The sequence below is a fragment of the Macrotis lagotis genome, chromosome 8 (assembly GCF_037893015.1).
Source record: "Macrotis lagotis isolate mMagLag1 chromosome 8, bilby.v1.9.chrom.fasta, whole genome shotgun sequence".
NCBI lineage: Eukaryota > Metazoa > Chordata > Mammalia > Peramelemorphia > Peramelidae > Macrotis > Macrotis lagotis.
Window position 1 is genome coordinate 193647433 of NC_133665.1, and position 10529 is coordinate 193657961.

Genomic DNA, 10529 nt, shown 5'->3' on the forward strand with positions numbered 1-10529 from the left:
TCTAAAAAAGTATACTCAGTTTTGCTGGATGATTGATTCTTGGTTGTAATCCAAATTCTTTCGCCTTCTGGAATATCAGATTCCAAATCCTTTAATATATAAGCTGTTAAATTTTGTGTTATCCTAACTGTGGCTCCACAATACTTGGATTGTTTCTTTCTGGCTGCTTGCAATATTTTCTCCTTGACCTAGGAGTTCTAGAATTTGGTTTTAGTAATTCTGTGAGTTTTCATTTTAGAATCTTTTCCAGGATATAATTGGTGGATTCTCTCAATTTTTTTTTCTTTTCTTTTCTTTTTGTTTTTTTGCAAGGCAATTGGGTTAAGTGACTTGTCCAAAGCCACAAAACTAAGAAATTATGAAGTATAAGAGGATAAATTTGAACTCAGGTCTTCCTCACTCCAGGGCCCGTGCTCTATCCACAGATCCACCAAGGTGCCCCAATAATTTCTTGAAAGATAATGTCTAGGCTCTCTTTTTGATCATGGTTTTTAGGTAGTTCAGAGTTTTATCTCTCCTGGATCAATTTTCCAGGGCAGTAGTTTTTCCATTGTCTTGTATTTTCTCATTCTTTTGGTTTTGTTCTATGTTTCTTGATTTCTCATAAAGTCATTAGCTTCCATTTTCTCAATTCAGATTTTTAAGGAATTATTTTCTTTAGTGAGCTTTTTTTTTTTTAGGTTTTTACAAGGCAATAGGGTTAGGTGGCTTACCCAAGGCCACACAACTAGGCAATTATTAAGTGTCTGAGACTGGATTTGAACTCAGGTACACCTGACTCCAGGGTTGGTGCTCTATCCACTGCGCCACCTAGCCACCCCAGTGAGCTTTGTTACCTCCTTTCCCCTTTTGTCTAATTCTTTTAAATGCATTCTCCTCAATTGGCTTTTTGGACCTCTTTTCATATTTAGTGTAATTTGGTTTTTAAAGTTTTATTTTCCTCAGTATTGGGGTGTGTGTGTGTGTGTGTGTGTGTGTGTGTGTGTGTGTGTGTGTGTGTGTCCTTTATCAAGCTATAGATATTTTTCATGATTTTCTTGCATCACTCTCATTTCTTTTCCCATTTTTTCTCTCTACCTCTCTTACTTGATTTTCAAAATCCTTTTTGTCCTCTTGAATGGCCTGAGATCAAGTCATATTTTCTTTGGATGCAGGTCCTTTGACATTGCTATCTTCTTTTGAATGTGTATTTTGAATTTCCTTTTCACCATAGTAACTTTCTATGGTCAGATTTTCTTTTTCTATTTGTTCATTTTCCCAGTCTAAATTTTGATTTTAATTCCTTCTCAAAGTAGGGATCTGCTTTCAGATTGGAAGGTACACTGTCCCAAGCTTCTGGGAATTTTGCACAGAGATACTTCTGGGGATCTATAAGTTTTCAATTCTTTCAAGGTAATATTAGCTAAGGAGAGGTATTTACTACTCCCCTGGTCTATGCTCTGCTCTATGAACAATTACCTTTCTTCTGCCCTGAAACTAAGAGGAGAATCCCCTCTCCACTGTGACCCAAGCTCTGATGTGCTTCTGCTTCTTCTTGCCCTGAAAATGCTAACCAGGGTTATGGCCAGGTTCTGCATATGGGCAAAACAACAAAGTTCTGCCTCAGTGCTAGCAAAGAAACTCCTGTGATCTTCTGTTGACTTATTGTTGGACCCCCTTACTGTCAGTGGGCTGAGTGCTATGAAAGACAATGCAGCTGCTGCCCACTGTTTATTCAATGGCTCCCAAGACTGGTTCACCTGGTTTGCTGGGGCTGAGATCATGCTGGCTTGGCATGGGCTGGACTGTTGGCTATTCTCAGCTCAATGCAACAGATCTTTCCTGCTGACCTTCTAAGTTGTCTTGGGTGTCTGTGGCTCAGAGGTCTGCTGCCACTGATTCAGTCACTCCCAGGTCTGGGGCCAGGGTTGGCTGGCACTACCTACTGTAGAATGCTCCTCTTTCACCTTGGTAACAACCAATCTTTCCTGCTCACTTTCCAAATCATCTTGGACTGGAAAATTGTTTCACTCTGTTGTTTTGTGGGTTCTGCTGTTCTGCAGTTTGCCTAGCATCATTATTTACAGTTTTTTTGGAGGGGTTTGGGGGAAAGCTCAGGGGGAGTCCTTTCCTTACTTTGCCATGTGGCTCTACCCCAGATGTGTCTTAGAAAAAAATCTAGATGTGTGCACTCATCCACTTTTGAAAGTGGAGAACAAGGAATATTAACATCTATTCACTGAAATAAATAGTAAATTATACTCTTTGAATGGTCAAAGAATGTAAAGGAGGAAGGATTTGACTCCTCTTCAGCCTCCTCACTTGTTGATGAAGCCTGAGAAAGTAAAGAGTTAATAACAAAGGTAGTGAGTGGCTAGGGTGTTAAGAGGTGCTAAGGCTGGGTGATCACTTTTCAAAGTGTGCACACTTTCCCTTGGATAAGCAGACAGGCCTTTGAAAGGGATAGAAAGAGCTGAACTCTGAGAGCATCTGGAGTTTGACAAGAGTCCAGGATTCCTCAGGATTCCTTTTGTGCCTCATCTCCTTTTTTCTTTTTCTTCTATTTTTTATGACAAAAAGTTTTATCTGCAGACAGATCAAACAGCTTGTGCAAGGGCAGAGTGGTTCTTTCTCCTTCTTTTCCGGTGGGAAGTAGCCTTGTAGCCTTGAAAGGGACCTATTAACCCAAGATGACTAACTGCCCGGGAAAGGATGCTCATAGTATCCAGGGCAGTAGCACACAGGACTTGATGGAAAAGATCATTCGGACTCAAATTTATGAGTCTAAGAACTGGAAGGAGGACTGTTCTGGGCTCACAGTTGACCTTGTCATGGACAAAGCCCTAAAACTGAGGGGTGTGGGGGGTGTCCATGCAGATCCAACCAGAGGAAGACATCATAGCTGAATTCATTAAAGATGAAGATCTCAGGTGTGTCGGTCCATTGGGAGCCACCGCCATGGACTGTTACGAGCGTCTGGAACCTCTAGGCCATGATTACTGGACAGTTCAGAGCCAAAATCTGGATGGAGACTTGGAACTGATGCACGTGGATGGGTTTGTCTATGAACCACTACAGATACAGCATCCTGCTGGGCTTCCAGAAGCCACTGGGGCTGGGAGGAGCTGGAGGATGGGAAATCCAAGGAGGAGAAGGGGACCACAACCTGCTGGGGAGGAGTCCCTCCCTGGATCCCTGCAGGGCAGGCTTCAGGGACCTGGAGGAGCCCAGACGCCAGCTAAAGCCTTCTACAGGCTACAACAAGGAGATCACCATCCTGCAACAGAGGGAGACACTGTGGCAAGATCCCAAGGCACCACCCGGGGGATCCCCAGCACCAAGAGGATTCCCCAGCAAGAAGCAGGTCCCCAGCTTGGAGCCACAATCTGATCAAAGCCGCCCAGCCATCCCTGGAGCCAAAGACACATAAGCTATTCAAAGACCCCTGAAACATCAAAGAAAAGCCATATGAGTCTTGCCATTAAAAGGAGTAATGGAATCAAATAGAAGTCAGGCTTGCAAAGGTGCCTTCAAGCATCTTTGGCAGTTCTTTCCTGCCTTGATTTCTTTTTTCGTTCTTTTTTCTTTCTTTTTTTTTTGCAAGGCAATGGGGTTAAGTGACTTATTCAAGATCACACAGCTAGGTAATTGTGTGAACTGGATTTGAACTCAGGTCCTCCTGAGGTGCTCTATCCATTGCCCAGCCTAGCTTACCCCACCCCTACCCCAGTTTTCAATGCTTTTTCTCAAACTGAAAAACAGAATAGCTTTACTTAAGATTTTTGTGATTGTGGAGACTGACTTTGAATTCTTCCCCATTTGTCTAGTGGGAAGAATGGAATGTTTCAACTTAAAGTCCTCTGTTACTCCTTTTGTGCCTCATTTCATTTTAAAAAATTATTTAAGATTTGCAGGCTTTAAACCATGATCCAAGGAGCAGCTAGGTGGTGCAGTGGATAGAGCAGTGGCCCTGGAATCAGGAGGACCTGAGTGCAAATGGGACCTCAAACACTTCATAATTACCTAGCTGTGTGGCCTTGGGCAAGTCACTTAACCCCATTGTCTTGCAAAAACCTAAATAAAATAAAATAAAATGAACCATGATCCACTGTAGGTTTCAGTGTCACAACCCCTTGGTTCAGCAACTTTGTTGTTATCGTACTGCTTGACTCTTTTGAGACAACAGGTCAACCTCTTCTTGCTGGGCACAAATTGAGTTTGAATTCTGGCTGGGAAACTGATTTTTTGGCAGAAATTTGGTAGAAAAATTTGCCTCTATTTCCTCAACTCCATAAGATTGGGGAGGTTGTACTTGATATAGCATCTCTAGGGTCCTTTCTATTTTAACTTCCTCTGTATGATACAAAGTCTTGTCGTTCAGCAATCCAAATTTTGACTTTTGATTCCTCCAGGCTAGCATTTCACATGATGTGTTCTGCACATAAATTAAATAAAGTGACACTATACAATCTTATATTCCTTTCTCAATCTTAAACCAAGAAGTTGTTCCATATTGGGTTCCTATTTGCTTCTTGACCATTAAAATACAGGTTCCTTGGGAGACAAAGAAGATGATCTGGTCCTTCCATCTCTTTGAGGACTTAACTATATTTTGTTGTGATCCACACAGGATTTTGGTGAGGTCAATGAAGCCCAAGTGGATTATTTTTCTGGAATTTCCTTGCTTTTTCCATAATCCAGGCAATGTTAGCAATTTGGTCTTTTATTCCACTGATGCTTCAAAAATCAGTCTGCCCTTCTGGTAATTCTTGGGTGACATATTGCTGGTCTAGTTTGTGGAATCTTAAACACAACCTTGCTAGTGTGGGAAATGAATACCATGTCAAGAAATGAGCATGCCTTGCTATTGCCCTTCTCTAGGCCTGGGACACAAACTGAGCTTTTCCGATGCAATGACCACTGTTGAGCTTTCTAAATTTTCTGGTAACTGAGTGCAGCACTTTAACAGTAGCTTCTCTTAGGTTTTATAGTTTTCAGTAATCCAATCTTACCATTTCAGCAGCAGGATGAGGGCTTTGGGCAGAGATGACAAGATCACCAAAGACTTCAAGGCTTGCCAGAATAGTAAAAGAATGGCATGCAACTGTAGTGCTAAAGTTCATTCTTTCAATTCTGTTTCATAGAGTGCATTAGCACCTGTCCTATGCAGGGTTCCACACAGGAAGGAGTCATTTTTCCATCCTCAGGGTGCTCAACCCTCTAGTTGGACACACTCCTGTGTCCAAGAATTACAAAGTACTTGGTCTAGTCCCAGGGTGGGAGCAAGTCAGTTGTTCTGGGTACACAGGATGAACCTCCAGAGTGGACCACTTGTGTTACACATGTACAACCAGTGATGTTTCTACAGCCAAGGCAAGAGCAGAAATTTCATTTGGTGTCCTCTGGGTGGGGGAGGGGGAAAGGAAAGGAATGATTATTCCGATAGGAAGACATTGCACTCTGTATCTCCTCTTCCCATTGAGTCTATGTGTATATCTTGGAAAGAGATGCCCAAGTTTATATGCTATTCTTTTTTTTTTTAGATTTTTTTTCAAGGCAATAGGCTTAAGTGGCTTGCCCAAGGCCACATGGCTAGGTAATTATTAACTATCTGAGGTCGAATTTGAACCCAGGTACTCCTGACTCCAAGGCTGGTGCTCTATTCACTGCACCACCTAGCCACCCCTTATATGCTATTCTTACTATGCTTTTTTGAAAAATATTTTTTCCCAAACTACATGCAACAGAAGTTTTCAACAATCATTTTTTGAATTTTACATCTTTTCTCCCTGCTCCCCTGACAGAAAGCAATCTAATATCTACTTGATTATCTGTGCTACATAGATCCATATTAATCATATTGTGAAAGAAGAATCAAAATAGAAGAAAAATTAGAAAAAATGACATAATATATAAGGTGACTTTTAAAAATTGAAGTTGCTTTACTGGGTTTTAATAAAGGTCTTTGCTAAGAGCCAATTGTATATAAGTAACCTGAAAGGTTCTGTATCTGGAGAGCAGACAGTTATTTTTTTAAGGTTTTTTTTAAATAAAGTAATGGAGTTAAGTGATTTGCCCAAGGTCACACAGCTAGGTAATTATGAAATGTCTGAGGTCGGCTCTGAACTCAGGTTCTCCTGACTCCAGGGCCGGTGCTCTAGCCACTGGGCCACCTAGCTGCCCTGAGAGGACAACTTTAAGAAAGCCCCTGGCTAATCATAGATCCATAGCATGTTTCTTGAGAAGCTACCAAGTATAGGTTTGACAAGTAAACTTAACATGTTCAAATCTTCCTCTCTTCCTAACTTCCCTATTACTCTCCATGGCCTAACCTCCCAGGAACCCAGGTCCATAGCCCAGATGTCATCCCTAATTCCTTAATTGTTCCATTCCCACTCCTTCTCCAGGCCCAAATTTAATCAGTGGACAAGTCCTTTGGTTTCTTTTGTCATCAAATCCATTGTATTCAAACCCCTTCTCTCCTTTGACATCATTACCCTGTGATGCAGACCCTCTTGGACTACAGGAGGAGTTGGTCTCCCTGGCTTAAATCTTTCCACATTCCAATCCATTATCCAGGAAGTTGCAAACTAATCATCTTAAAATGCAAATCGGACCCACACCACTCCTATTCAATAAACTCAGGGGGGGTCAAATCTTGCACCAGAGCTTGGGGTTTCCTTTGCCAGTAATGAAAAACAATGATCAGAAGTATGCTTGACTAGGATTCTCTCTTTCTCAGGAAAGCAGAGTGACCTCCAGGCCCAATTTTCTGCTTCCTTTCCTGGTGGTAGGAATGAAAGTCTCCTTGGAAAAGGGAGAAGGGAGGAGGGAGCAAGAAGTTCCTTTTAAGCCAGACAGCAATTCCCCCATTCTGTAGCCAGGGTGGTGAGTATGGCATCGTGGCACACTTGAGTCCTCCATACAACTATTACCGAAACAGTGACCAACCATGTGTCCACAGCACCTATGATGAACTGACTCCTAACAGATAGACTCCCTTTGATTTGGAGTGTGGAAAGACAAACATTTTTGGACATGGGATTTACTTTTTCCTTAACTATGATCACTGTTACAAAGATTTGTTGCTGGGGTTTATTTTTAATTGGGTGACTATCAAGTTGAAACAAAAAAGAAAAAGAAAAAAGAAGGGAGATCTTTAGACCATTTAAAAGTTATATAATTTTTTTCAGTTAATGAAATTTTTATCTTCTCTTCTTCCCACTTCCTCCCTCCCACACTAAAACATTTTTTAAATATACACAGATGGGGAGGGCAGCTAGGTGGTACAGTGAACCCTGTAGTCAGGAGGACCTGAGTTCAAATATGACCTCAGACAATGCCTTAGCTGTGTGACCTTGTACAAGTCACTTAACCCCATTACTTTGCCAAAAACAAACAAAAAATACATAGATGGATTGTTGTTATTCATTCTTCAATCTCAAGGCCAAGACAGCAGGGAAGTGATACCTTGATAAGCAAATGAATTGGATTGGGGGGGGGGGGGTATGCTAACAATCTCACTTTCTCCTCTTCAGTCGTCTGGGCTCAGTGGCCAGATAGGAATCGGAATGATTGGATGTGAGGGTTAAATGGCTTGCCCAAGGTCATACAACTGGTGTTAAGTGTCTGAGGCTGAATTTTAAAACTGGTACTCCTGACTCCAGGGTACAGAATGGGTACAGGGTCCAGATGGGTTCAGAGGGAGACTCAGAAGGAAGCAGAGACAGGAAGGATAGTTTGGAAAGTAACAGCTTGAATTATATTACTTATAAGTGATAGGGAATAGAAATCTATGGCTTCACATACAATTTTTTTTCTATTATATATTTATGTGGAAAAAATTCAGAATTTAAAAACATTTAACAGAGAAGAGAGGCCTGATCAGTCACCCCAAGCCCAAGGTCAATGCTTCCTTGGGGACCTAGACTGCAAACCTGTGTTTGAGGAGTGACCCAGAGCCACAGGAAGATTAGGCTTCCAAAGACTTCTCATTCAGTCTGTGTACCTGCTCTGGAGCTCAAAGAAGAGGAAGACAGGGCATTGGTCCACCAAAGTCAGAGAACGCCAGCACAAGTAACAGAGAGGAGGAGAAAAAGAAAATGGGAAATTGAGGTAGACATATAGCAACCCACAAAAACCATTTGCAGAGGCCCAGAGTGAGGCAAACATTTCCACCCACAAGAGAGTGAACAGGGGTGATGGGGGGTGATGGGGTGGTTGAAAGGCCTGGCCCTAGAATCATCTATGACTTAGTGGAATTTTCACCTTCTAAAACAGTTTCATCAGGAAACCAACTGGTTGCTTTTCTTCTGGAACTTTATTTTTTAAAACATAACTTCTTCCATGGAATTATAAAGTGTCTGTGTGTGTGTAACAGAGACAAAGAGACAGAGGCAAAGTTGGTGGGGGGAGGGGAGTGGAAGGGAGGGAGAAGAGGGGGAATTTGACAAATTCTCTTCAACATATGTGAGAAAGAAAGAAAATACTGTCCACAGAAGAAAAACTATTTCAAGGTCAAGGGTGCGGAATGTGATTGCCCCAGGAGAGGCTGTGTCCAAGTCCCAAACCCGCCTTCCCTAGGATGGGGAATGATGTCAGTGCTGGAAGTCAAGTCCTGGAAGCTCCAGGGGTGGCCAAGGCTGCTGGCAGCTGGTCAAAATCAACTCAGCCCCCCCCACCTCCCACTGGGTTTCCCATCCTCTAGCCCATGGTGGCTTGTCCCCCCCAGAGACTGTGGTAGGTCCCTGGATGAGGACCAGTCTTTAGCATCCATGTCAAAGACCCTATGCATAGGTCTTCTGGTTCCTAAAAGAACTAGATGGACTAGATGCCTCCCATGTTTTAATTCAAAGAGGGAAAATGAAGGAGAAAAAGCCACAGGGAAGGAGACTCAGATTGAGTGGGTGAGAACTTCAGTGGGTCTGTGTCTTAGAGTGGGGAGGGGGCTCCCTTCTGGAAAAGCCCTTTCGGTCACAGACCACTTGGGAGCTTTGGGAACACCACTTTCTCCGGATGAGTTTGCTAAAGGTCATTGGTGCCAAAGTTGATGAAATATTTGAAATCTTGGCGGGCTTGTGCCACCAGGGTCAACAGCTTGTCCTTTCTTCCCATCTTTCTGGGCAGCATCTGAACTCAGCCCCGGCTCTTCACTCCTGAAGGCACCTCCCAGCTCAAGGCCTTGGCTCGGTGCCTCTTCCTCTTCTGCCCAGAAATCCCCAGAGCTGGGTCTGTCTTGATAAAAGTCCTCAGCATCTGTCAGGTAGTGCGCATGGTGAATGCTTATGGTTTGGAGACTGAATCAAAAGCATCGAGAGTCAGGAAGCACTTAGGGTTTACCTGCTGATTGAGAAAGAATGGCATGCTTTTCTCGGAGGGACCCCCTCACAGCTCTCAGACTGGTCAATATGACCAGAAAGGAGAATGATCCGTGTTGGAAGGGATGTGGCAAATCTGGGACACTATGAACTACCTTTCTGGAGAGCCATTTGCAATTTCGCCTAAAGGGCAACAAAAATGTACCTCCCCTTTGATCCAGCAATACCACTGCTGGGTCTGTACCCTGAAGGGATGGGGGAAAGGGTAAAAACATCCCTTGTACAAGCATAGTCTAGCAGCCCTGTTTGTGCTGGCAAAGAATTGGAAATCGAGTGAATGTCCTTCAATTGGGGAATGGCTGAGCAAACTGGCACGTGCATGTGATGGAACACTGTTCCACTAGACACCGGGAGGGCACGGCGCGGGCACCGCCTGGAGGGGCTGGCTCATCCCCTCGGGGCAGCAAGAGGCACAGCCTGGCACGGGCTGCAGCGGGGGCCCCGGGTGTCCGGGAGGGCCGTGGGGCCGGGCAGGCCGGGCACTGCCGCCTTCGGCGCTTCCCAGCCTCGTGTGCAGGGACACCGCCCGCTCTCCGGGGGCCGGGCACCTGTGCCACACGCGGGCGGGGGCACGCGGCATGGACGCGGCGCTCCGGCCCGTCCGCGGTCTACGCCGCCCGCGGCCCAGATCATAAAGCCCTTCTGCAGGAGGTCGCGGTCCTCAGTGTCCCAATGAACGGCCTGGGGGCTGCTCGGACGGGGGGCTGGGGGGCGGCCCCTGCCCCCGGGCAGCCCCCGCCTGGCCGCCCGGGCCACTCGGCGCCCCGCGGCGCCCACAGCCTTCCCGGGCGGCCGCCCCGCGGGGACACACGCCCGCTCCCCGGAGGTCCGCAGCGGCGCGGCCCGGGCACGCCGGCGCGGGAGCGCGCGCGTGGCAGCAGGCCCCGCCTCCCCGGGCCGCGCAGGCGCAGCCCCCGCCCCGCCCCCCCCGGAGCGCAGGCGCAGGCGCAGCCCCTGCCCCTTCGGAGCGCAGGCGCAGGGCAGCCCCCGCCCCGCCCCCCCCCCCCGGAGCGCAGGCGCAGGCGGAGCCCCCGCCCCGCCCCCCCGGAGCGCAGCCCCCGCCCCGCCCCCCCGGAGCGCAGGCGCAGCCCCCGCCCCGCCCCCCCCCCGAGCGCAGGCGCACGCGCAGCCCCCCGCCCCGCCCCGCCCGGAGCGCAGGCGCAGGCGCAGCCC